Source organism: Lutra lutra, chromosome X (genome assembly GCF_902655055.1).
Source record: "Lutra lutra chromosome X, mLutLut1.2, whole genome shotgun sequence".
Classification (NCBI taxonomy): Eukaryota; Metazoa; Chordata; class Mammalia; order Carnivora; family Mustelidae; genus Lutra; species Lutra lutra.
The window spans coordinates 85730123-85756522 of record NC_062296.1 but is presented as its reverse complement, the minus strand read 5'-3'; the positions used below and the strand labels follow the sequence as shown (position 1 = coordinate 85756522).

The window sequence follows — 26400 nt, the reverse complement described above, 5'->3', positions numbered from 1 at the left end:
TCAAAAATAAATGCCAACTCATCAGATTCTGTGTGAAAGAGATGCCAACACACATCTAACTCAAAGTAAAAGCTAAATACGGGAGCCTTGCTGTGCACACGTTTTCACTCCTCTTCTCCCCAGGAACCTGGTCTGCCAGCCAACGAACCTATGGACTTGGCGGTAGGAACTAAGAGGGAGTATCTTTCCCCCTCAAGCTGGCCCTTTTCAGAACCAATACTTATGTGTCTATCTATCAGAAGCTTCCATTTTAATGTAGACACTCAGAAGGCTAGAGATTGAAGTCTACGGTTTGGTTAGCTTCTGTCATCTAGGAGACAGCAGAAAGCCCACAGATAACAGTCGCGATGAGGCAAGGTGTGTACAACATGTGTACTCATTCATTCAGTCATTCACCCATTCAGCAAGTTCATAGTGAGTGACGCCTCAGTTACAGCGCCGGGGTCTCCGGTTGAGGACACCAAGATGGCATGTGCGTTCGCCGCATAGATGGAGAGTCAGCTCTGCGGATACACAGTCACCACACAATGAGCCCCGTGTGGCAGGGGATGCACAGATTACTAGAAGGCCACCTGATTCTTTGCGATTTCTGATTCACTTGGCACAGAAGCATAAAGTTACCCATTAGAAACTCTCCTGTACTCATTAGACAACATGACTGGAAATGCGAAAGAAAACATCCGGGACCCCCCAGGGGATCTTTACTTATGCTGTCATTGGAGAGAGGTGGGAACACTACTAGCTACAGATCTTGGATCCCTCCCGAGTACCGGGCACCGTGCATACTTGACATTCTTCTTGCCAGGCAAGTCTCACCACTGCCCGTTTTCCCAGTGACAACTCTGCCGCCCAGAGAGATGAAGACACCTGCCCAGTGACAGAGTCATCTGAAGACCTGGGAAGCTGGTCTGTTTGACTCAAGGCTGGGTGCTTTACCTCTCACTGCCTCCCCACGTGGAAATTCAGGGAAAGCACTCAGCAGACAGCAGTGGGACCCATGGCTTTGTCGGACTTCTCGGGAGAGGCAGCAAAGGAAGGTGGAAAGGGGTTGGCCTCATGAGTTAGTGCTCACGTTTGGGATGTCATGTGAGGATAAAGTCTCACCATTCAATCATTGTTTTGGCGGTACTTCCTAAGCAATAGCTGGGTGCCATATGCTGTTCCAGGTGCTGGGAATATGGCAGTGAATGAGACTTGGTGGTGGGGAGCGTGGGGGGACAGTGAAAGAGGGACGAGTAAATATCCCGCAAGTTTTTGTCACACGTGAGAGGTAATAAAAGAGATACCTTTTCATTCTTGATGCTGACAATTACAGAAATGTATGTTAACAGAAGTCGGGGGGGGGGGCGGGGAGCCAACTGGTGGGCTGTACCTTCCAAACTCCTGGGGAAGAGAAAGGAGACAGGCGTAGGCAAAAAAGACCCTAGGGACCTAGGGACCAAAGTCATTGCTAGCGGTGATCTCCGGGTGGCAGGATTACAAATGGTATTTATTCGTTTCTTGTTGCCATTCTAAATTTATAAATTTCCTCAAGTAGGTATGTAGTACTTTTATTACAATAGAGAAGCAAAATTGACCAAAACGTCAAAGGCAAGAAAACTCCAGAGACCCAGAACCCTCCTCTCCTGGCATTTAGGCAGCAACTGACAAGTCCTCCAGACAGGGCGATGCCTCACTCCAACAGTCACGCCGAGTGATATCTTATTTCAACACACTGCCTGATTCTTTCAATATTTCAGAATTCACTCACGGCGGCAGCCACCGGAGGAAATACACACTCATCACTGAGATATTAAGGACTGAATCCTGAAGCTTAATTTTTCATTAGGGCATTGTGCCATTTTTCAATTAAGATCGGTTTTTTTGTTTTGTTTTTTGGAAAAGTGCTGATGTGTAAAAACCTCATTTCCTTCCTTAGCACAACCGGCCTATGGATTTTATTTTTAATTGATTTCCATGTGTTCCTAAGAGTGGCAGAGAAACTGGGCTGGTGAGCTGCGTTTGCCACCATGTTCCTGGTGCTGGAAAGGAAACTGCCGCTCTGGGAGAACAATGCTTTGGAAAAATCTGTAAAACCCAGTCGAACACACCTAAGGTTTGTATGAAAGGGCAGGCATTACTCATGGGGCTTTGACAGTGAGAACGGAGACTAAAAAGCCGGCCAGCCCTTCAGTAATGAATGTGCCTGGATGATCTGGCCAGGTCTAATTTAGAAGCCAAGGAAGAATGTTCTAATAATGTCTCCATAGAGTGGATTCATTGCATTATCTTTTTATTCAAAGCGTTCTCTGTGTTTTTGAATAAAAGAAGATTCCCACCACCCCCTCCCCCAAATCTAGCAATAAAAATACCCTTGGTCAAACCAATAGGGTCTGTGAGGGGCTTAGGTTCTTAACGAAAGGTTCTGTTTCCGGCTAGAAATATTGTTTCAGAAAAAGAAGGACCACAGGAAACATCTGTGTATACAAACAGGCTAGCTCACTAGGAATAAAAATGCATTATGCATCATGAAGGTCTAAATATTTTTATTAACACAGTTTGTTAAGCAAGAACGGAGAAATAAGGTTCCCTAAGAACCCCTCATCAAATGCATTCTTCAATATTTCATTTCATTCTTAGGAGAGAAGTAACTCTGAAATCTTATCGTAGATTTTAGCAATGAGTTTTCTATTAAAAGTTATTTCTTTTCCATCTCAGGCTGAGCAAAGCTCTGGGCCAAGGGGGTTAGGGAATTTGTTTCATAAAACTGACAGCTTGGCGAGCATTCAATCACTCGGCACTACACAGCCCAGGAGAACAAATAAGTCCTTTTCTGATGCTGCTCCAGACACATGACGAGGTATGTTCCATAGCTTTCTTCCCGCATTCGTACTGCTTCCTGCAGCAAGAAAAGGGGGGAGAAAGCACGTCGAGAGCTTCGACGAAGCCTGAGAGGAAGCGAAATTAATCAATCGCACTCTCATTTGTAAGGTGGAAAAAAAAAAAAAAAAAAAAACGAGCTCGTTGGCTATGCTGCTTTAATGGTCGTGACTGACCTTCTTTTCCAGAAGGCCAGTACGTTCGGGGAACTCTCAGCCATTTTGTTGTCCTGTCTTCAGTGCTTCTAGACACGTGTCTGCATGATCTGATAGCGGCTTTAATGGGCCCGATAAGGCAAGCGTGGTGGCTGCCTTTGGCAGAGGGGATGCCAAGGGCAGGCTACTGGCTCACAGCCTGGGCATCGTCCTGGGCAGCACAGACCAGCCTGCCCCAAATCCTGCACCAGCAGGAACCCAGCTCAGAAACTTCCTGTTGAACAGGCCGAATTCACAGCAGCCGGAGAAAGGAAACCATTACAAAAGTTCTGCCCTCCCCTCTAAAAAAAAATTACAAGGACTTTTTTTTTGCGGGGGGGTATTCATCCATAAGGCTAGGACTGAAAAATTCTGTGTGAGACACAACTAATCTACACTGTTGAAAGGCAGTGGGTACTGCTGGGAAGAGGTAATGGACAGGATGTGGGGAGGGGCTTCTGGGGGGCTGGTGTGGCCCCCCCTGTCTCCATCTGGGTGCTGGTGACCTGGGTGTGTTATTTCATGTGAAATAAATACCCTTTTAAAATGCTGATACTATTATTTAAGCTTTTACCCACTATGTCCTTTATGCTTGGTTAAGAATATACTGCAGGCGATTTCGCTATAACTAACATCCACTCCTTATAAAGTGGTACAGAAGGGCGCAGAGAAATGACAAAGGTCATTTTCACTCAGACTCATTAGAGGACAGCGTACCGTTGGGAGGCTCTTTCCAAAAACCCCAGTGCCGTTTGGCGCCCTTCTCGCTCCTTCACTACCTGAGCCACGTGGCCAGAAGAATCTAAACCTTACTTTTTTTCACATCTCCCTCTCTATTTCCCTTTCTCTTTTGTTTCCCTGCACTGACCCTCTCCTTCTGATGCCTCTCCCGGTCACTGGTGTCACAGGTGCGAGGTGAGGGTTGTCACCTCACCCCTTTGTTTCTCTCTGCGTTGCTGGATGGAGCTGGAGGCAGGAAAAAGCCATCTCATTAGCTTTCCATTCCAAGTGCCCCTCTGTCCTCCCTTTACAACATGTTGTCTGCTATTTACTGAGGTTTATTTTGCAAGAGAAATACTTGTGGTGGTGGGGGTGGGGAAGGGAAGCTTTTGAAGACAAAAAATTTGTCATTCGGTTTCAAAAGACTTATGAATAATGGAGAGCTACGGTTCCTTTGCATATGAAGATCCAAAGGGTCTACCGCTACAAATGATTTTGTGTTTTGCTGCTGTTCAAAAAAATAAATAAAGACTTTTTCTAACCGCGATTTCAAAGATGTAGGAACGTATTAAGGAAAGAAACTCTTCTCCCACCTCGGCTCCAGTTTAAAATACTCCCACATCCGATTAAGGACCTGCAGGTCCCAAATGCTGGCAGAATCAAAGAATTTGTTCATTCACCTGAAATTCACCCAACATGTTCCAGTGACTCCCTAGGGTTGGAAGGGGGTGGGGGTGGGGCGGCGACACAGGCTAGTTTCTGGGAAAGCAGAATGGAGTTCCCAGGCCCTTTAAGAGAAGACTTTCATTTGGACCCAGATAAACTGTCTGAAAGGGCTTGGGATACATTCTTGCCTTCTCCATTTCCAAGCCCCCTTTCTGCTCTATGGCGGCATCGCCATACTGAGTCCCTAGGAAGAACTGTGTCTTCACTGCTTGGCCCGAGACAGCTCCCCTGGTAAGTGGAATGACCAACGCATCCCAGTTTGCCCAGGACTGCCCAAGGTTTAGAGGTGAAAGTCTCATGTCTCAGGAATCCTCTCAATCCTGGGCAAATGAGGACAGTTGGTCAACCTAGTAGCAGGCCACCAGCCAAACCCCTCTCTTTCTGCTGAGCCCAGTAAAGGCCTGAACTGGCAGGATTACTCCGTGTCCCCCACTGCCTACAAATTCTGGCCTATTTAAAGCACATGCATTTGGAAAGTGTATTTAAACCTGCCGACTGAAGGTGCTCGGGCTGTTGACTATGTCTGTCAGGTTTTCCTTTTCTCCCCCATTTTTTGGCCCATTCGCTGTTTTCAACACACTCCCTTCAAGATTGGGGGCTCCAGATGATTACATGGGCCAATGCCAAGATTGTCTGCCCACTCGCCGGACTGCAAAGGGAGGGAGGGTCCGCATACCCAATCTCCCCCCTCTCCTGAGTTCCCTGACCCATCGAGGGGCCTAATCCGTACCAGCCATTACCGAATCCCAGGGGCAGCCTCCTAAACACTTCTACAATCCAACGACTTGCCTCTGCCACTATGCTACTTCAGTTCAAGGTCACTGCTCTCTGGGATTACTGCAACAGAGCCCCCTTTTGGGTCTTCTTTGCCTCCTGCTAAGGAGGGAAAGTCTCCACTAAGACAAGAAACCAATCACAGAGACTAGATGATGTCACTGGCCCCTATGAAACTGTTCAGGATAAAGTTCTTTTTCAAGGCTAACAAGACTCATTATGATCTGGACCCCACCTACCTTTTCTGCTCAGCATCATAAGCTCACTTTCCTCAACTGTAAATGAAAGTAGCTATTTCTAAACATTACTCTGTGGTTTAAGTGAGAGCATGTATATTAAATTCTTGGTCAGGTCCTTCAGCTCCATTGTGGGTTGGGAGAAGTTGAAGTCTTTCATGCCATCCACAGGAGTCATAAAAAGGAACAGGTCAGGGGCGCCTGGGTGGTGCAGCCAGTTAAGCTTCCGACTCTTGATTTCTGGTCAGGTCGTGATCTCAGCATCCTGGGATCGGGCCCTGTGTCAGGCTCCACACTCAGCACAGTGTCTGCTGGATTCTCTCTCTCCTTCTCCCTCTGCCCCAACCCCTGGCTCGCATGATGGTCCCTCTCTAAAATAAATAAATAAATCTTAAAAAAAAAAGAATAGGACATTTGGCACTAGTCACTACAGAGATGGGGCAGGCAACAGATTTCAAGGAAGGAAAGCAATATCCCATACAAATAGCAGATGATGAGCTTCATGTTCTAAATGTCCAAAATGGAGTTGAGGGTTGGTCTGGTGGACTGGAGGAAGGCGGGTCTTACCCCTGCTGAGGGGTGGAGACAGAGACAGAGGGAAGAGGGTGGGGCCCCACGGGTGTGCTCCGACTTGCTGAGCTCTCTCCTGGGGCGGTGGCCCAGAGCTAAGTGAGATGATGGAAGTACTCAAAGGACAGGAAGTTGACATTTCCACCACCGATCAACAGGGACGGAACCCCTGCAGTAGCAGAAATGGGCCTTGAGTTCATGCCTTTGAAGACTTGGTTTTGGAAACAGATAAACTGGAAGAAATGTGTGTTTGTACTTTTTTTGTATGAAGCATGTTACTACCAGCATCTAAGTGCTGTAGAGCACAGTGCCAGGAGCCGAGGAGGGCTGGGTTGTTAAACATGGTGATTAAAATGAACTTTAGGAAGTGCTGCCTGGCTCGAGAGACTGAAGGCTGGTTTGAGACCAAGCCACAAAAAAAGACACATGATTCCTGCTCTCCAAAAATGAAACAACTACAACAACAAAACAAAGAGAGAGAATGGCAAGAGGAAAGAGCAGTCTCTATGGGAGAAAACACAGAAGATCTGTGCACACTTAGGCCCAAAGTGATTCCACATTGCTCTTTCATTTTATAAATATTCATACGAAAAACAGCCTAACAGCTACTTTCATGAGTAACCTCAGCTACTTCTTTACACCTGTCCTCCTTCCTTTCTCCTTTCCTTTTTTTTCTTTCTTTCAAAAACAAGAACAACATTCTCAGCACCACTGAAAGCTAGATCAAGAGTCAAGGTCTCCAACATGACAGTCCCCTTTCCAGGGACCTTTCCAGGGACCTCTCCAGGCCCCCTGGCCACTGACACTGCCTCACCTCTAACGCTGCCCCACGGCAAATAGCCTTTGCCCTCTAAAAGGGACAAAGGCTTTAATTAGGATGAAGATACATGGTTGGGGGACCTGGCTCTATCACCTGTCCCTTCACCTGCCTCCTTTTTTTTTCTTTCCTACTTAACGTTTCTGCCACCGTTTAATGGCAGAGAACCAGCAGGCTGGACAACAAATATTCTTACGTGTCCATACTTGCCCATCACCTGAGCGCTCAGACAATTCCTAGACATAGTACCTCTTGCTTCACACACACACCGCCCTGCCCCCGCCTTTCCATCTCCTCTCCCAAGGAGCCCCAAATTAAAATGAATGCATTCCAGAACAATTGCCAAGGGATTGACCAAATCTAACTGTGGCCCAAATAAAGTTGGGACTGGTAGAGGGCCAGGTCTCCAGGACAGCAGCAAGAAGAAAGCTTCTCCCAAAGGGCCTGAGCCAGCGACCCCTGCTGCTCTCTGTGCATCAGAAGCAAACAGCTGAACCCCAGGCCATACGACTTTAAGATGCAGGAATTAGTCCTTAAGCCCAGGTAGATAATGTTCAACCAAAGACCCTGGCACCAGCAGCACCAGGGAAATTGTTAGAAATGCAAATTCTTGGGCCCCACTCCCGACCTGCTCCCAGGGTTGGTCCCAGGAACCTGTATTTTAACAAGCCCTCCAGCTGATCTGAATGCACACCAAAGGTTGAGAACCACTGATCCGCAGGCCTCTGAGAAAGGGAAGAGCTATGCTCGACTGGGGAGGACATTATAGGAAAGCTGGGAGCAGGAGGGCAGAAAGGCACCGTGAGATGGGCATTGTCCAGAGCTGCACTGTCCAAGACAGTAGCTGCTAGCCCTAGGTGGCAATTTACATTTTGAATTTTTTTAAAAAAGAAAGATAAATATCTACAATCTCACTTAAATGTGGAATTAAAAAAAAAACACCTCATAGTAACAGAGTAGAATGGTGGTTACCAGAGGCTCAGATGTGGGGGGAAAGGAGATGTTTTTTAAAAAGAAAGAAAAAAGAACATAGATGTGGTTGCCAGGGACTTCGGGGAGGGGACCTGGGGAGCTCGTGTTTAACAGGCACAGGGATTCCATTTGCAAGATGAAAAGAGTTCTGGTGGTAGACGCTAGCGACAGTTGTGCAACAGTGTGACTGTCCTTAATACTAGTGAACTATACACTTGAAATGCTGAAGGAAAAAATTAAAAAGAAAATTAATTAAAAATAAAATTTTAAAGTTAGGTCTCAGCCATACTAGTCACATTTCCAGTGCTCAACAGCAACTTCCAGCTAGCGGTTACCATATTGTACAGCCAACGTCCTACCATAGAGTGTATTTCTAGTGTAGAATGGAAGTTCTACTGAATCAGGTGGTATAGGATCCCAGATCCACCTCCTACGAGCTGTGTGACCTTGTGTAAGCTACTACCCTCTCGGAGCCCTGATTCCTCCTTTGAGAAATAATACCCACCTATCTTATTAAGGGGGTTACAAAACTGGAAATAAAATAATAAAATGTAAATCACCTTGACAACCGTCCAGGCTATAGCAGAAAGCTTGAGAAATGATAGGTCATACTGTTGCTATTATGATTTTATGAGCAACCCCTGGAGATATTTGCTAATGGAATGGACAGTCTACATTGGCTAGGACAGACTCCTTCTGCTGTGTTTCGACTGCAAGTTTCAGCGCCTGTGGAAGTGGCTCTATTTTCAGCAGCACAAGTCAGCAGTACCGTCCTGAAGCAATACCCATTTGTCGGCCGGCTAGAAAGGTGGCCTCCCCATCCAGAAGCAGTACGTAAGAGACTTGTGGTAAGGCTACAGTTCTTGAAGCCAGAGAGCCTCATTTTCTGTGGGGCTTGCTTTCTTTCTCTCTCTCTCTCTTCCTTCCTTCCTTCCTCCCCCGCCTCCAAACACGAATGTCATAATCCCTGGGATGGTCCATTATGGTAGAATCAGGGCTTCAGTGTTCTTCATCTAGAAAGATGCCCAAGAGATCTTGTAACCTTCTTGCAGATCTCCTCCAGATAAGAAAACAAACGAACCCCCAGATAATTGTACAACTCAGAGGCATTATCCTTACCGAAGGCCAGTCATGAGGGGGAGAATGGACTGGGAAAATGGGAAGAGGGCTTCATATGTGGAGTTTTCTTTTAACTAAAGAAACAGGGAGTCCCAGAATGTGACTCCTCAGGGCTGAGGAGAGAAGGAAGGTGGGTGGAACCTGTAAGAGCTGGCCACAGAGTTGAAAACACGATCAGGGATAAAAGGCCAGGCTCCCAGAGTTCAGGATGCATGCTCAGACGCCACGTCCAAGATGCCAGTTTTCCCTTTCAAACTCCTCTGGAGATGCGACTCCGTGCTGCCCATGGGCTCCGGACAAAGCCAGCGGCCTGTGGCTGATGGGTCAGAAGAATCGAGTAGGGGAACTCAGAGCAAGACTCTTGCTCTGGTTGGTTTTTCTGGCTTCAGAATCCTAACAAAGGCTTCCCTTCATGATCCGGTTAGGTCTCCTGGATGAGCAACGTTGGAAAAAATGGAGGATCCAACATGAGCTGGACAACCTCCGACTTTGTCAAAAAAGACGTTAAACTGCAAATGCCAGGGACTATCTGGATCATTCTTGGAAGAGCCGTAAACAGCAAGACAAGTAGGAAGGCCATTTTAGAATAAAGGGCCGTTCTGTGAAATGGAAAAGTTTTGGCTTTAAGAAGGAAACTCACCACATTTTCACTTTTCTTTCATTACACTGTGAATGGGCAGACATTCTGTCGCATGCCTGGTCTGTGGGGACCAATGGTTTATGTGACATTCCGAAATGGTTCCCTGCGTGGTTTGGGCTATAAGAATCAGACTTCATGACCCCAGATCCAGCTGCCCGGCTCCTAAGAGCAAAAACAAAGCTTGAGGTTTCTTGGTGTGGGTGTGTCCAGCATGGAAAGGCAAGGCAGGATCAGCCTTTTCTTGCCCTCTTAAAATGCAAGTGATAAACCACAAAGGATCCTAGAACAAATGGTCTCAGATTGAGATTTTCGCATTCAATAATTTCATATTTAGTCTAGCGGGTTAGTGATTTTTTTTTTCTTAAAAGGAAACTGCAGCCAGAGCTAATTGCTCAATCTGAAATATATCTGGACATTGTTTAGATGTTGGAAAGGAAACAGTGATGTTGGAGAGGTTTAGCAAAAAGAAGGGCATTAATTTAGAAAAAAAAAAAGCAAATGTAAATTAATAGAAAATATAGCCCCGGATGATTTCCGTAGTGCTGATGTATACAGCCAAAGAATGAGCGCCCCTATTCTGAGCTTTCCTTGATATTTTTCTTATTTCTAAAATGCAAAAGGAAATTCATCAGCACGGGCTCAATCCATTCCCATCCATTGATTTGTTGGCCAATCAATGGCCATTGTAATCTGAAAAAAAGAACATCAGTTTCGATGAACCTTTCCAAGTGAGGCCGTGTTCAGCTAAGCTTAATAAAGAGAAAAACAGCAAGGACCATCTGGAAAACACTCTTCCGGAGTCGCGAAAGATAGTGGCAGCCTTTGCCCAACCTGCTATAAATAAGTGTCTCAGGAAAAAAAACACCCGATTTTCAAATCTGTTTCTACTTAATACAGCTGCGATGGAGTTTATTTAGCTTTTCCCTATAGCAGGAGGACTGTTTGCATTTTTATGACAAGGGTCTAAATGTGTTTCACAGCCACTGCCACTGCCATTAGTTTGAGGAACCACACACCACTTGGACCTGTCTGTTTGCTTCTGCGGCACACAGCGGTGGCCCCGGTGGCCTCTACGCCACAAAACTGGCCTCCAAAGCCCAGATTTATGATCCTGCTTCCTCTCCCAGTCTTGCAACCATCACCCAAATCCTGGCTGGCTACTCAGAATGACCAAGTATCCTGGGCTACGAGTCAATTATTTATCTGCCTGGACTTGGCACACTGTGGATGTCTGCCAAGCTCACTGCCTCTTCCTTCAGGACGACAAGGAAGGATCGAACTGCTCTCCAGGAGAGGCTAGAACTCACCCACGCAGGTGTGCTGCTGGCTTGGCCCACCCCGATGTGCTCAGCTTTTCCACCTCTCCTCACTGGCGGAGCCTGACCCTTGGAATGCCTTCAGACACTCCTTGGGAAAGGTCAGCCTGCCTCGATGGCAGCACCATGACACTGCCCCCACCGACGTCGGCACCGAGCGCCGCCCATGGCCCATTGCATTCCAAAGACCGGCAGGACACACTGACCTCAGGATGCTCGCCTGGGTAACGTGTGACCCACCTCTCTGTTCTCCTTCTGTCCCCCTAGCGCTCATCCCAGTTCCAATTTTTAGCCCCAGGATGCCTTCCCTGAGAATGTATAACCCCTCTCTCTAGCCTTTCAAGGGACCCTCCGAAAGAGGACAGCTAAGGGCTTGTCCAAGCGGCAGCCTTCCCCCTGCCGCTGCTGACCACAGGCATTACCAGGTCTGAACTCCTGCAGGAGCGCTGCTGACATCCTGTTTCCGAAGCGGAGCTGCTTCGGGGACGCGAATGTGTGCAAGAGAAAGAGAACTGAGAGGGCTGAGAAGGACCACCTAGGATCTGAATGCCCCGGCATCTTGGAAAATACCCCATCTGCCCACCACTGACATTCTCCCTCAATAGCCCTGGAAAACATAGACATTAGTGGCGGGTAAAGGGCTGCCACCATCCGAAATGAGTCTATTACAGGGTTATGCACAGAGCTCTCCCAAGTACACTAACGGGCTAAATTAATTGGTTCAGGCTTAAGATGCTACAGGAGAAATGACAGTGGAGAGGGGGTAGGGTAGACGAAGATGCTTGCTGGCTTTGAAGGCATGCCTGGAATCAGGTGCACATGAAAAAGAAATTAGGGAGGAATAAATCTGCTCTCTTTATGAAAAACCAAAAAAGCCCTTATTATTACAGTATCCCTAATTACCTACATCTTATTTAGTTGCCTGCCTTTAAAAAAAAAAATCTCTGTGCTTATACAATCTTACAGACTCATCCACCAACCTTAGAGTGAAATCAGGCACATGACACACCTCCAGGTGTTAATTATTCGCCCCCATGAATAGTATATATAAAAGTCCGGGGGATAAACTGTGTCCTTTGCTATTTCAAAATCAATTCGCCAAAACCCACAAATTACTTATTAAACCTTGGTCTACACCAGTGTTTCTCAACCAGGGGCGATTTTGCCCCAGAGAGGACATTTGACAAAGTCAGGAGACATTGTGGGTTGTCACAACTGCGGTGGCCAGGAACAGTGCTACTGGCATCCAGTGGGAAGAGGCCAGACGAGCTGCTGACATCCTACAGCGCACAGGCCCACTGATCCCAACAAGGAAAAATCTGGCCTAAAATGTCAACAGGGCCAAGGTGGAGAAACTGTGCGCTAGATAAAGCCAAAATGCTCAGCCTTTAATATTCATCTATTTGGCAGTCCTCAAAGGGAGAAGATGTCATTTCCCTTGACATCTAAGGTTGGTTTACATATATGTTAGCTAAGGACATGTTTATTCCTTTCCAAATAAGTGCCATAGGTTCTCAGTCTGGACCTAGGAACATTAAAGAAATATTGTGAGAGGGGTGCCTGGGTGGCTCAGTTGGTTAAGTGCCTGACTCAGTTTTTTTAAATACTTATCTTTTTGAGAGAGAGGGAGTGAGGGGGAGGGGTAGAGGGAGAGAATCTTCAAGCAGACTCTGCCCCCCTCCCCCACTGTTGAACAGGAAGTCCGAAGTCCGATACAGGGCTCAAGCCCACAATCCAAGGGATCATGACCTGAGCCTAAACCAAGAGTCAGATGCTCAACTGACTGCCCTACCCAGGTGCTCCCATGCCCCTGAGTCTTGATTTTGGCTCAGGTCATGATCTCAGGGTTGTGAGATTGAGCCCCACGTTGGGCTCTGTGCTAGGTATGCAACCTGCTTAAGATTCTCTCTCTCCCTTGCCCTCTGCCCCTCCTCACCCCCTGCTTACATGCTCACTCACATTTTCTTCTCCCCCTTTCTCTCCTCCCCCTAAAAGAAAGAAAGAAATACCGCAGTGATGGCAGGGGTAGAAAGGGTGCATTTTAAATGCATATTTCATCAGTCTAAATGGATGGAAATTAATATCCCATAAAATAAAATGATTATCTAGTTATGTTCCATACAAAACCAAAATCAATACATCATATCTTACTTAACCTGCAATTAGAGCTTTTTAAAAAAACGAAAACAAGGAAATGCCATTCTTTTCCATTTCTTGCTAACTGGGTACACATTTCTGAACATGAGGCATAGAAAACAAACAAACAGACAAAAATCTTTTTTTTTTTAAGCAGATTTTTCCAGAGCATAAAAAGCTTCCTGAATCATTCCATTTTATTTATTGTAGATTCAATCATTCTTAGTGAGCAAAACGTGCAGCCCATTCTCTTGGTTATGCCTGCCTGGCTTTCCAAATGCCCTCAAAACTGGGATGATGAATCATATACTTTGGCCCCACTGTGTCAATTAATAGTAAGCGAAGAATCCCACACAGCCAAGACAGGACTTTCTGCCTGATGTTTCTGTGTCTGTGGGAGCGTGAAGTTGGGATGGGGTGGGGTGGGGGGCATCCTTCAGCCAATTGTTTCCAGACGTCTTAAGAGCAGGTGTTGAGATTCTCTAAACTTCCTTCAGTTCTAGAATATTCTGTGTGGCTCTACGGTGCCCCTAAGGTGGGGGTGGGCTTTCTTCAGGAGAAATGCAGGTTCCTAGAGTTGGCCTAGAGCTTCCAGGCTTCAAGTAGGAAGGAAACAATGGCTGACAGATATACCATCACGACCCTACCAGGCCACCATTCCTTTCTCTGAATTATAGGGCCAAAGTGGCCATACGCACAAAGGCAAAAATAACAACAACGACAAAAACGCCCCCAACACACCCAGTCTTGGCTGCCAGCAAGGCCCGAATCTGCTGCTGAAAAAGAGCAGTTGCTACAGTGCAGCTGGAGGAGCTTTTCCAGGGAACTGGTAATACCCTGGCTGTTAATGAATTATTTTTCGCCAGAATGTCGGATTCTTCCTGTGCTCCAGTAAACAGTCTGCTTCTGCCATGGGAAACAAAACCAGCTCCTTCTGAGGAGCTCAAGGAGGTCAGCCAAGGGTCCCCTATGGGGGCAGCCCCCTCAGGGGCCAGAGCCACAGGGCCTGACCTATAAATCACCACAGCCCCAAGTTCATTAGTCCAGCCTTTTCAATCTACTTGGGCCATGCCCATCTCCCAGGGAAGGGCCCAGGAAGACCACAGCGCTGGCTGGGAGCCTCCCCCCATCCCCAGCAACCGTCCCTTTGTCCGATTTCCTCGTCTGCACCACCGGGGTGTGTAAAACTGGGCTTCCTTGCATTTATTCTGTCTCTTTCAGAGAAACTGTATGTATCTCCTTGCTCTTGTTTTCATCAAGCTGTCAGGAAATAACTATGTGCATCCTCTTTTTCCCTTTCCTTTCTATAAGATTGGCTCCAGCCCCAAATAACCCACTCTCACCATTAGGGTGTCTACTTGGGACACTCTTCTCCAAGCACAAATCCCCAGGAAGGATATTCCTAGACAAGGTGTCAAGGAAATCAGCTGCTCAGGCAAGAGACAGCTCTCCACTAGACAAAGATACTGGGGTGGGGTGGGGTGGAGGAGAGGAGAGGAAATGGGTCACTTCACTCAAGCCAGCCCTGCCCGTTCCCAGCCCTGCCTTGCTGTCTGAGCTCCCCGAAGTTTCAGGAGCCCACATTCCTCGGGGGAACCTGACCGAGCAAACATGCTCATGGATAGCCTTGATGAGGCAATGCCCCTCCAAATAACACCTTAGCTACCGAAAATCAAAGTTGCCCGAGACCAGGCTGCCAGCCTGTGCCTCCCATCTGCCATGGAGACAGAGGGTCTTCATGTCCCCTAAAGTACCATGAGGCTGAAGGTGCAGGCTGGTGGTTAGTTGGCTCTAGAGAAACACTGCCTAACAGAAATAATATGTTGTCACTTTTCTGGTAGGCACATGAAAAAGAGAAAAAGAAACAGGTGACATTCATTTTAATATTGTAACTTATTTGACCAATACAGTCAAAATATTATCATTGTACCACGTAACTAATATAAAAGTTATTAATGAGCTATTTTGCATTCTTTTCTTTTTGTACTGAGTCCTAGAGATCACGTGCATACGTTATCCCGCTGGCGCCTCCTACTCTGGACTAAGCCACCTTCCGACTACGAATAGCCACATGTGACTTGCGGCTACTGTAGGAGATGGTACAGATAATGGAACATTTCCATCATCGTAAAAGGTTCTATTAGACAGTGTGGTACAAGACCAAAAAGCTGTGGGAAGAAAGAGTGACAGGTCAGAGCAGGGTGATATTGGGATATTCTAGAAGCCCAGACCTACTATTAAGGGGAGATTAAAATGGGCTTTTATGAGAATCCCAGGGCCCATGCCTACATTGAGGGGGGGGGCTGCCCCATAGCAGTGGGAAAGCCAGCAAGTATAATAATTGGTCAAGGCATCTCCGGGTTGAGCCGCCCCCATCTCAGCTCTTCTGATCTGCTTCAGGCAGGGGCTGGGACAGAAGATCGCCAAAGTCACGTATGTTCTTTCAATAACAATTCTGGGTTTGCAATCTAATTTGGTGAAGCAGATAAAGAAACATGATCAAATTATGTGCGCCTGTGTTTGCCCATGTATGTGTGTTTGTGTGTGTGTTCTTGGTTGGAGAGGGAAGGAGGGTCATGTGCAAAACCCAGAAGTACAAATGCGACCACCAAAATCACCTCCTCGCCAGTTGCCATCAGAACGCAGGAGAGAGGTAGACTCAAGAGGCTCATGATAAAAGGCGGAGCCACAAAGGAGATGCCTTGGGTTTAGAAAGAACGAGATGATGGGCATCCAGGCAGATGAACAGGTGAGAGGAAGAAGTGGTAATCTTATCTCCGAAGACAAGAGCTGCCAACTCTATAGCAAGGATGGCACCCTGATCCCCAAACCAAGCTTAATTCAGAATCCCACGCAGGCTTTTGTACAGGGGAGAGGATAATTTGCCAACTTCTGCCCTCCATGAGCCTCGAGAGCCTCATTCTCAGAGGTCCCCTTCATATTCTGATCAGGGAGGCAGCAGAATCACATATGGATTCCAATCCTGGTTCTCCCAGTGGCTCCAGAATTTCTAGCGGGTTAAAGGCTACCATCTTGTTGGAAAGGGACTAAGGGACTTGCGTACATGATGCATGTGCGTGGTAAGACCTCATCTCATTTTTATTGAGAATTTATTTATTCGAGACAGTTTAGAGTCAGAAATACTTTACCCATCCCTTGGTCCTTCCATGGAGAGCTAATTATTTAACCTGTCTAAGCTCAGTTTCCTCACCTGTAAAAATGGGAACGCTCTTGCCCATACCACATAAACTTGTCGACTTGGACCTACCACAGGCTAGAAATGGAGCATGACACCAGGAACTCCAAATCCCCAAGCAAAGAAAAAAAATCTCTGGATTTCTCCCTGCTGAGTCTCCCTTGATGATGACTTACAGCTGCCTCCCCGCCACCATTTGCTCCATCAGTTCCATCACTTAGTCACTCAACTCCTATTTATTAAGCAACAGTTGGGCATTGGAAATTCCAAGATGATGAGACACAGTCTTTCCATCTGAAATAGTCTGGGACTACCTGGGGTCTATGCACTTGGCACGTGAGCAGGTACCCTGGCTGACTGGGCTGCCTCACTGGTAGGCTCCCTGCCCCCAAGCTGGGAACCAGTTTTTGAATATGGAGGGGCTGAGGACTCTGGCCTTTGGGAGAAATAAATAAGAGACTTGGAAGAGGGGTTAGAGGGATGTGCCGCTCCTTTAATTCATAACCACCAAAGTCGGGACTCAGACACACGACTGGAAAGTTCTCTGAGCCTCAGATTCCTTATCTGGAAAATAATGCCTCCATCACATCATGGTTTCCCACATGCAAAGTGTTTGGCAGACAGAGGGCAACGACAAATGTTAATTCCTTTCCCTATTTATTTCCCTCCACTACCCTCCTCCCCCCAGATCTAAGGTTAGGGAAGGGGCCAGAGAACAGACACTGGCTCTTTTCTTATTATACATTCAGAGCATGCTGTGTGTGGAGATGGCCACATCCAGAATAACCTCCATTCAGGATCAGATGGAGTTGGGGAGGCCAGTCTCATCTAGCTTTCGGGGGGCTGGAGCTAGAGCTCTGTCAGTTCTCCGGGTCCTACAGCTCTCCTAGCAACACCTCATCACACACCTCTTGCATTTTCTTTTTCTTTCTTGCTTTCCAGACGCCCTGTCTCAGAGGTTGTTTTCTGGCTACAAGACTTTTTATTTATTTTCGAGTTTTTGCCCAACTGCCCACCGACCAAGTTCTTATACTGGCGACTGGCATCACCTGGAACTCTGTTTTCTCATTTTTTTTTCCCTGAGATGGGCAGGTTTTCTGGGGCCAAACCTCAACAGCAGGAAGTCTGGTGCTTCTTTGCTTGATAAAGGACCACCCCCATGTTCCATGGGCTGGTGCCAAAGCGGCCGACACCCCAAGTTCCAGTCTGACTTGGCTCACCGTGCCCGGGCTGCCTTGGAATGCCTCTAGTGGGCATCAGTCAGGATGAGACACAAGTGGCCATTTGTAGGATAGTTAATGGGGGCGGGGTGTGGATTCGGGGGTGGGTAGGTGGCCTCTCAGGGCTTCTAAGGGGCAGGGAAATTCAGATGGCACCAGGTGTGTGTTTTTGTGCGTTCCATCCCACCCCCGACTCCTGAAAGTGGCACAGCTCCCCCGCTCCTCTTTGGGAAGAAAAGGCAAATGACAAAACAGCAGGGGCGGGGGCCACAATGCTGCCCTGGTGAGTGGCTCCCACCCGCTAGCCTCCCCAGAGCCCCCTCCCACACTGCCACCCCTCCACTGCCACCCCTCCGCTGTACCAAAAGCACATCACAATACACTTGCAAAGTTATCCTAAGTCTCTTGGTCAATCAACAAACGATTCTGAAGACTCAAAAGGAGGAAGAGAGGCATTTAGACCACGCTGGGAAAGACCGCCTGGGAGAAGCAAAGAAAACCCTGCACGCAAGGCTAAGAATTGTTTTCTCCCTGCTGGCTGCCTTTCTCTCTGTTCTAAAGAGAAGCTTCCAAAATCAGCTAAATAAAGGGGTCACACCAGAGGATGAGAGATAATGCTAAACCAACAAAAACAAAGACCCAAATGAAACAGAGTGAGCCATGAGAATCCGCGGTTATCAAAACTTTGTTTGGCCGTATCTATTTATCATCGCTGCACACCCGGGCTCTGCGGAATATCATTCTGTTGATGTCACTTATCCTCAGCAAAATATTTACACATCCTTAAAAACGCCAGATGAGGGGGGCTGGCTGCAGGGCGCCCCTCAAGCCCCACCGCCGAGGTTCTGGGCAGACCGTGAGATGCAGGCACGACAGGAGGTGGCTCCAGCAGGCACAGGTAAGAGCCACCGACAGTTCCCGGAACCCAACCACCCAGGAGCTGCGCTCTGCCCTGCCCACCTCTCCCCTACCTGACTGCAAGAAACAGCACACCCCCCCCCATATGGTGTCAGCGCCTCCTCCTCCTCTCCCTGCCTTTCTCATTGATTAAGTTCTCAAACCATTGTTAAAGCCGGGTTGCTTTTCCCTGGAAAACTGGGCTGAATTCATTAAGCTTTCCCCTGCCACAAAAGGAATATTCATAAAAGTTTGGCAGGCAAAAAGGGAGGCTGACTGCATGCCATGGGGTGGGTGACAATTCGCTCCTCCAAAGCCACCTTCTTCTTCCGTGCCCCATCCCTCTCTCCATCCATCCGTCGTGCCCCAAACCTACTCCAGGGACTTCTGATAGGGAAACACAAAGCAGCAGCTGTTTGGCAACATTTCTACCCCTCGCCGGCAACTGTGGTGGGATGCCATTTCCCCACCCAGGCGGAGCTTATCCTGAACAATAGTCGGGCTTTAAACGGCAAACAAGCAAACACACAGAGCACAACCCCAACCCCGAAAAAGCCAACGCCGAGAGAAGCGGTAACTCCCTCCGCAGCAAAAGGCACCGCTGAAACGCACGCAAAAACGCTTCGAGAACGCTGCTCGATGCCTAACATGGCAGAAAGCCCGAGCTGGTGCGGCCACCCCGGGTCTGGGCATTGGGGGGCACGAAGGCTCCCGGGACGCCGACGCACACTCACCCGGCTTCGGGGGGATGCGGGGCTGGCCGAGCGTCACAAAGACAAGCCCAGCGCGATCTGGCAAAACCCAACTTTCCACCCGGCTCGCCAGGGCCGCCAGATACGTCAACAGAATCCATCTTTCGAAGGGCCTGGAAGGCGCCGGGTTTTCCGGGCCGGGGCAGAGAGGCAAAGCCGGCGGCGGCCCGGTGCGGTGCCCGGGCGCGGAGTCCGCCGCGCGCCGCCCTCTGTGCCGGGTGCCAGCGCTGGTGGCGGCCCGAAACCCACTTCGGGGCCCCCGCCCCGCCGGCCGGCGCCGCCTCTCCGGCCCCGCCAGCCAGTGCGCGGCGCCGGGAGCAGGAGCGGGGCCCGGGGACGCCGCACGGGTGGCGGCCTCGGCCCGCGTCCCCGCCCCCGCCCGGCCCTCCCAGCTGGCCCCGGCCTCCGGGCGCCGTCCTGCCCACGGGAGCAGGCCCCTCCCCGGGCGCCGGGCCCCGTCAGGCGCGCCCAGCCCGGCGCGCCCCCTGCGTCCCGGTGGCAGGTCCGCACGGGGAGGGCGGGGGAAGGGGACCCCGGGCCGCACTGGGGCACCGCGGTGGCTACCTCGCAATTGCGGCCGCCGCCTCCAGGAAGCCAAGGGGTGGTCGCGGGTGCGGGAACTCTCCGGTCTGGCGTCGCCGCCCGCCGCCTGAAGGGGGTGCGCAGCGGTGGGAGCCGCCGTCGCCGCTGTCACCGAGCCGCTGTCGCCGCCGCCGCCGCCGCTGCCGGTTGTGCGTGAGTGTGTGTGTGCGCCTGTGTCCGGGCGAGTGTGTGTCTGCGTGCGGCGCCCGGCCTTTACTATATACACACCAAGGGGTGGGAGGAGGCGGGGAAGGGGAGGGCTTGGGGGAGGTGGCGGAGGAGGGGGAGCGGGAGGGGGGCGAGAGGGTACCCGAGGAGGCGGCGGCGGAGGAGGGACAGGTGATCTCGCCCACGGGGAGGGCGTGGCTGTGGGCGGCGCAGGGTGGCAGGAGGAAGGGGCGCCCGAGGCTCGGGCCAGGGGAGGGGGGAGATGGACATTGGGGAGGGCCCGCGGAGCGGGGATCCCGCTGCCAAGTGGCGGGCTGGGGACCATTCCAGACCCCAGGATGAAGAAGAGCGAGAACAGAGCCCCGGAGGAAGGAAGTGGCTGGCTGATGGAGGCAGGAGAGGTGGGAAGGGCCCAGCGATTACCTCCTAAAATGCCAATGTGATACAGGTAGAAGATCCTTCTCACAAGGTGTAAGATTATTAAAGGCAAAATTAGCCCCACGAGCAGAATCTAATTTCCACAAACTTGCCTGGGAGGTGATTTGTTTCTTAATCTAACATTTTTTAAGCACTTGGTGTTTTGCCACACACCGGGGCTTAGACCTGGGGTTACAGAGGTGACTGAATATGGTTGCTAATCAGTAAATAAGTAGTAGGTATTAGTAGTACTATTGGTCATTTAAAAATAAAATAACCTAAATTCTATAAATGTTTTAAGAGAGCGAATGAAGCAATTGCACTGGTTTAATTAATCCTTACAGAGGTAAAGATTTTTTTTTTCCTGGAAATCAAAGTAGGATGAAGGTAGTGGAGAAAGAATGGCAGAGCTGATGTTACTTTAATCAGAGCAGAGAACAGTCTGAATCCAGCTATGCTTTGCATGCTCAGTCCTCCAACTCAACAGCGTGACTAGTAACCATGACTTCCCTCTTGTAGAATTTGGGATGGCCACACAGAGTGTGAAAGACCTAGAGATCAGCCTGGCAAGTTTATAATTAGTATGGGAACCTGAACTTGTATTTGAGAGGTTCCGGTCAAACCTTGTTGTGTTGCAAGCATAATGTGGTAGAAATCGGGGCCACATTATGACTTTTGTGGACAATTCTGCCTTTGTGATTTCCCCTCTCCATTAAAAAAATACCTAAAAGTGATATTTTACAGTTGTACTGGTGTAAAGACAAATGTATTAATGTTATGTGTTAGTACATTTCCTTCAACCTAGAAGATCAATTTTTCTTTTGATTTTAAATGACATGAAAACATTTCTGTGGCCTCTGAAAAGTATTGTGAGCTACATGCACAGTGCCCACTGCTCGTAAGAAAGAAGTAAGCTCTGGTGGTACCATTCCTTGATTCTGAATTTCCTCTTTTGCGGGGGAAAAAAAAAACAGTTAAATTAAGAAGTACTCAGTTGACATAGAGGCGGAAAGATACACAATATAACTTTAAGAATTGATAATAACGAGTATCAACAGAAAGTACCAGTTCCTACTTGTTTCGGTCAGGCTCTTGGGGTCTTAAATCAGCTTCGAGTCATGAATGATATCTGTGGAAGTATTTGTCTGTGAATGTGTCTTCAACCATTCCAGTAGCCAAAGACTTCCTCTCAAGATCTCACAAATATTTGAATCCTTGGATCAGGTATGTGAGGTCTGTGTTGCCAGGACTTAGCCTGAATACAACTAAAGACACAGCTGGGCAACTATAATTGGGCAAGTTCATGGATGAAAGATCCATAAAGGTTTTGTGTGTGCCGAGGGGGTATGTGTGTATAAGGTAGGGATTGATACCCTGGAAGGCAATTACTAGCCTATTTCTTTTGTTGGCCTCATCACAACCCTGGGTTAATGTTTGATCCTTGCTGGCAGTAGTGATTCATATTTGCTGCCCTTTGAGGGGCTTATGTTTTCAGGAGAGACTATATTAATTCAGATTAATGCATAATAAACAGGCATTATGGTTCCACAGAAGTGTACAGTGGCACCCTTCTGTATTTTCATCGTGACTGCCCTTGCAGAGAGAAGGAAAACGAAGAAGTCCATAATTATAGAGCAGGTTTGGATAGGGGAAGAGATATCTGGGGACAGAAATAAGACCTTACTATGGAAGAATCGTATTCATACAGTTAAAGGGATGCCCAAGAAAGTGGAGGGAAGAAACAATATGCCCAAATAGTAGGAAAGAACCCCCCCCCCCAAATCTTCCAGGTCTGCTCAGGGTGATTTTCGAGATCTCTGATTTGAAAATTTGGTGATTTTAAGTAAGGACTCAAGAAACTTCCCATCTCAGATCTGAATCTTTGAACTATACCTTGCTTTTCTAATATAACATCTCCTCATAATGGAGTTTTTACATACATGTCAGATGGATGATTCATTTATTTATCCAGTAAACATCTATTAAGCACCTGCTGTATGCCAGTCACTAAGCTAAGGGCTATAGTTAAAGGGTTAACATATGGTTGCTGACTCCAAGGAGCTCAGAGGCCAATAAACGAACTGCTAACGATACAGTGTGATACTATGTGGTACACGGGGTTTTATCACATCGACTAGGTGAGCCCCAAAGGATTGGGGTTAGCCCTGCGTTGGGAAAGGGTGGAGAGTGGCATGGGGCAGAGCAGTCAGAGGAGACTGCACAGACATGGCTACAAGAGCTGAGCACTGAGAAATAAATGGGAGCTTTTCAAACTAAGGGAAAGACATTACAAATGAAAGGAACAGCAGGCACCAAAGCTCAGATGCAAAGCACATTCTGGAGACTGCAAATATTCTGTGAGACTGCGTGGAGGCCGTGAGAATAACAGGGGTGGGGGTGGGGGAGGCTGGAGGGCAGCTGACGGCCCTCCTCTGTCGTCCATCATGTAAAGGAGCTTCTTGCACTCAATGGGTAGCCAAGGAAGGCTTTAAGCAAGGGGTGACCAAGAAAGATTTGGGTGGAGGAATGCTCCCTCTGTTGGTAGGTGTGAAGGGCTGACCGGAGGGAGTGACGTTGGCAGCAGGGAGACCAGGTGACAGGGGCTGCGGCAATGATCAGGGCTTGAATCGTGGTAGGACCAGCGGAGATGACCGGCAGGAACTTGAGGCAAGTTGTACTCAGGATTGACAGGACTCAATGATGGAGGGCACGGGAGGAGTTAGGGTAACTGGTACCTGGCTTTCTGGACTGGGTGATGCGGTTGCGGGGGGTAGGCACTGAGAAAGACATCCTGGGAAGAGAAGCAGATTTGGGACTGGAGCTGATGAATGCTATCTGTCCTCCAGAAGCAGAATCCCGAGACAAGGATTCAAGAGCAGAAAGTTGATTTGGAAGTGAAGGTAGGAGGCCCTCAGGAAGTGACAGCTAGTCAGGATTATCTCCTCTCACGTTCGTGCTTTGGGCTCTTAGTCCGAAGGAGCTTCAGTACCCCTTACCTACTGCAAGTCTTACAACCTCCTTTTCCATGTGGAGGAACAGGTGGATGGACTGGGCTCGGAGCCGTGTGTCACCAGAGGCTACCAGCGTTTGTCCAAATGAGTGGAGAGCCCAGTACAAGCGAAGCGAGAAGCCAGATTGCATGAGACAAAGTAAGTGCATGTTTATCCGCAAAAGAAGGACCGGAAACAAAAATTAAAGCCGGGAGAGAAATCTGAAGTCACGGCGCATGAAATAATAGGCAGCGGATTTTGATTAAGTGGAAAACAGACTCCAATTTGGTTTTGGAGAGCTAAATTATTTTGCTGGATGGGAAAATAATGGCAGCAATAACACGAGTGTGTCTGAAATACTGGCCCATAAAGGACCAAGAATAGGCTGGCTCAGAGATGACCCCACGCACCCCAGCCTTCTGACGGGGAAAATGATGTTCAGTAGAGAAACACACATGCACACGCGTGTGCGCGTACACACACACACACACACACACCCTTTACATAAGCCAAGTCCTCCTCTCTTCTTCTCTTTCCAGGTGCCAGACTTGCCTTTCCTTTTTTAAAAATTTATTCACAAACGAACCAGATTGATCTCTCGGTAAGAAAGGGAAGCTCGTCAAAGTTGCCCTGGGGTGTCAATGAGCGCTGACAATCAGACTATTATCCAAAGCACTCGCAACAGGTACCTGCTGAGACGCTCCCCCGAGAGGAGTGGGGACGTGAAAGGAGACGAGGAGCAGCGGCTCTTAAACATCCCGATGGCTGGAAACCAGCATCCCCCGCGCCAGGCACTGTGGTGACAGCAAGGGTCCCTCTCTGCCATCTGTCGGAAGAAGAGCCACGGGGGCTTTCTCAGCGGCAAACCCACAGGCTGTTGGGAGCGATGACCTCCCTCACGGACAGACCTATGGGACCCGGCCAGCACGCCGGCCACCGACAGACGGGCGCGGGCCGCAATTTCACAGGGGGCCAAGCCCCCAGATGGCTGCGTGCTCCTGCCACCTCCTCCCGTGCCGGGGTTTGTCCGGCCCCCCAGGTTTGTCCCGGTTCCCGCATGGCAAGTCTCTCCAACGTGACTGACAAGATTTCTCTTGCTGTACTAAGCTCAGGAGGGGAGAGGACTCGACAAGGTCATACATTTTGGGAGAGCGCATCAGTGTGTAGCACGGAGAGGACTTTAATCGTGCTGTCTGTCCTCCGCTGAGACAATTTCTCCAATCATTGCACTGTAGGCACAACGTCACAGAAGGAGGAAAACAGAATGACAGTAAGGTGTCCCTTGCTAGGACGGCTAGCAGTTTTCGTCGCTGTCCTCTGCCTTGGTGGCTCCTGGGCCGGGTCAGCATCGGAGCTGTCGGGAGAAGGCTCACCGACAGCCCCTGCCCACCCCGGCCCCTCGCAGGGGGGCTCTCCGAGGCTCGTGGGCCCCGCGAGGACGCCCGCCCGATTTCCGACCCACACCGGCAGTGCGCCGGCTCTGACGCGAAGCTGGCTTCTCCCGTCGGAGCCCCCTGTGTGCCCGAGCCACCGCTCGGCCCGAGTCCCGGCATTCCCGGGTCATCCTCTCCGTGACCCCCTCCCACACTGGCCCCAGCCCTACGATGAGGCTTGCGGGTCTGTTTCTCCGCGCGGCTCTCAGGCCTTCCACGGAACGTGGAGCTCCGCCTCCTGATCCCACTCCCTCGGCCTGGGATGGCCAGATGGCTGTCCGCACGGGACAGAGGTGGTTTCTCCGTCGCTGACATCCTGCCTTCCGCGGAATGCCCCAAACCTTGACAAGAGTATTTGCATGAATTGTGGACTGCCACCACCCTGGACCATCTCCTGAACTCCTATTAGCTGCGTCTTCATTACAGATTTACAGTGATTGTTTCTGTCTTTTTGAAGCACAGACATTTTACTCACAGATAAGGTGACCTTTTGAAAACTACAGTATTGCTTTAGAAAAAAATTCATAATACGAAAATATTTTAGAATACATATAACTTATTCTTTTCAGATGATTTTTCATTGTAACATTCATTAAGAATTATATATAACTGAAATAGCCTATTCTATCTTCAGTATAAACATTCAATCATAACCCCTCTCAATGATTATATATTCCCTTCAGGTTTTTCTCTCTATAGCATTTACCCATTTACCCATCTCTATAGCATTTACCCATAATATTAGATATGATTTTACTCTTATTTTTGCCTCTTAATAACTTCAACTAATATGCATTTCCCATAGCATCCTGATATTACATAATCAAAATAGACATTTTCGATGGTTCTGTGAACAATTTTATCAAGTACATTCATCACCATATACTTTGCTTTTTCCCTACTGTTGGGAGCGTAGGCTATTTCCAAATTCTGCTGTTGTAACGAACACTACAATTACTTTCTTTGTGTATATCAAGGTTCCCATTAATAATTATTTCTCAGAATAAATACACAGCTGTAATATTTCTGGGGCAGACTCAGAAACATTTATATGTTGCCAAAATGATTTTAAAAAGGATATTCCACTAACTCCAAGTGTGAGCTCTGAGAGTACTTGCCTTATGAGTACTTACTGGCCTAGGCCAAAATATTTGTTTTATTTTTGTCTTAAACTATATTTACTGATTACTAGGGAGGTGGGCCATTTTTATGCTTTCTACTTGTACACCTAAGGAATATTTGTATACTTTGTCAGTTTATTGCTTTCACATACTTACTAATTAAATAAGAGTATTTGCATCTTATTTGTGTATATGTGTCCTTTATTTAAATACAACGTAAATGTAAGTCACAATAACAACAAACAAATCCAAAAGTAGGGATGCTGGATCATATGGGATTTCTGTTTTTTTTTTTAAGGAGGCTCCACACTCAGCGTGGAGCCCAATGAGGGGCCTGAACTCATGACCCTGAGATCAAGACCTGAGCTGAGATCAAGAGTCACACACTTAACTGACTGAGCCACCCAGATGCCCCTCTATTTCTAAATTTTTGGAGGAGGCTCCATGCTGTTTTCCATGAGGGCTGTACCAATTTACATTCCCACCAAGAGTACACAAGGGGTCTCTTTTCACAGTCTCAACAATACTTGTTATCTCCTGTCTTT

General features: G+C 48.4%; 1 protein-coding gene and 1 long non-coding RNA gene across 4 annotated transcripts in view; one reads left to right on the top strand and one right to left on the bottom strand.

The window, feature by feature from the left end:
* Positions 1-19944, bottom strand: part of RAI2 (retinoic acid induced 2) — a 59053-nt gene extending 39109 nt beyond the window's left edge. For 2 of the 3 annotated variants that reach the window (XM_047716579.1, XM_047716581.1), the window contains exon 1: positions 19127-19514. The gene's annotated coding sequence lies outside the window, so the exon portion shown is untranslated. Of the gene's footprint in view, positions 1-19126; positions 19515-19708 lie in introns of those variants that run through there. The other variant, XM_047716580.1, reaches the window with a different exon arrangement.
* A 219-nt stretch (positions 19945-20163) lies between these two features.
* LOC125092222 (uncharacterized) lies at positions 20164-26013 on the top strand. Its single transcript, XR_007124849.1, has 3 exons — positions 20164-20342; positions 23351-23460; positions 23841-26013. It is a non-coding gene; the product is annotated as an uncharacterized LOC125092222 (long non-coding RNA).
* The last annotated feature ends 387 nt before the right edge of the window (positions 26014-26400 follow it).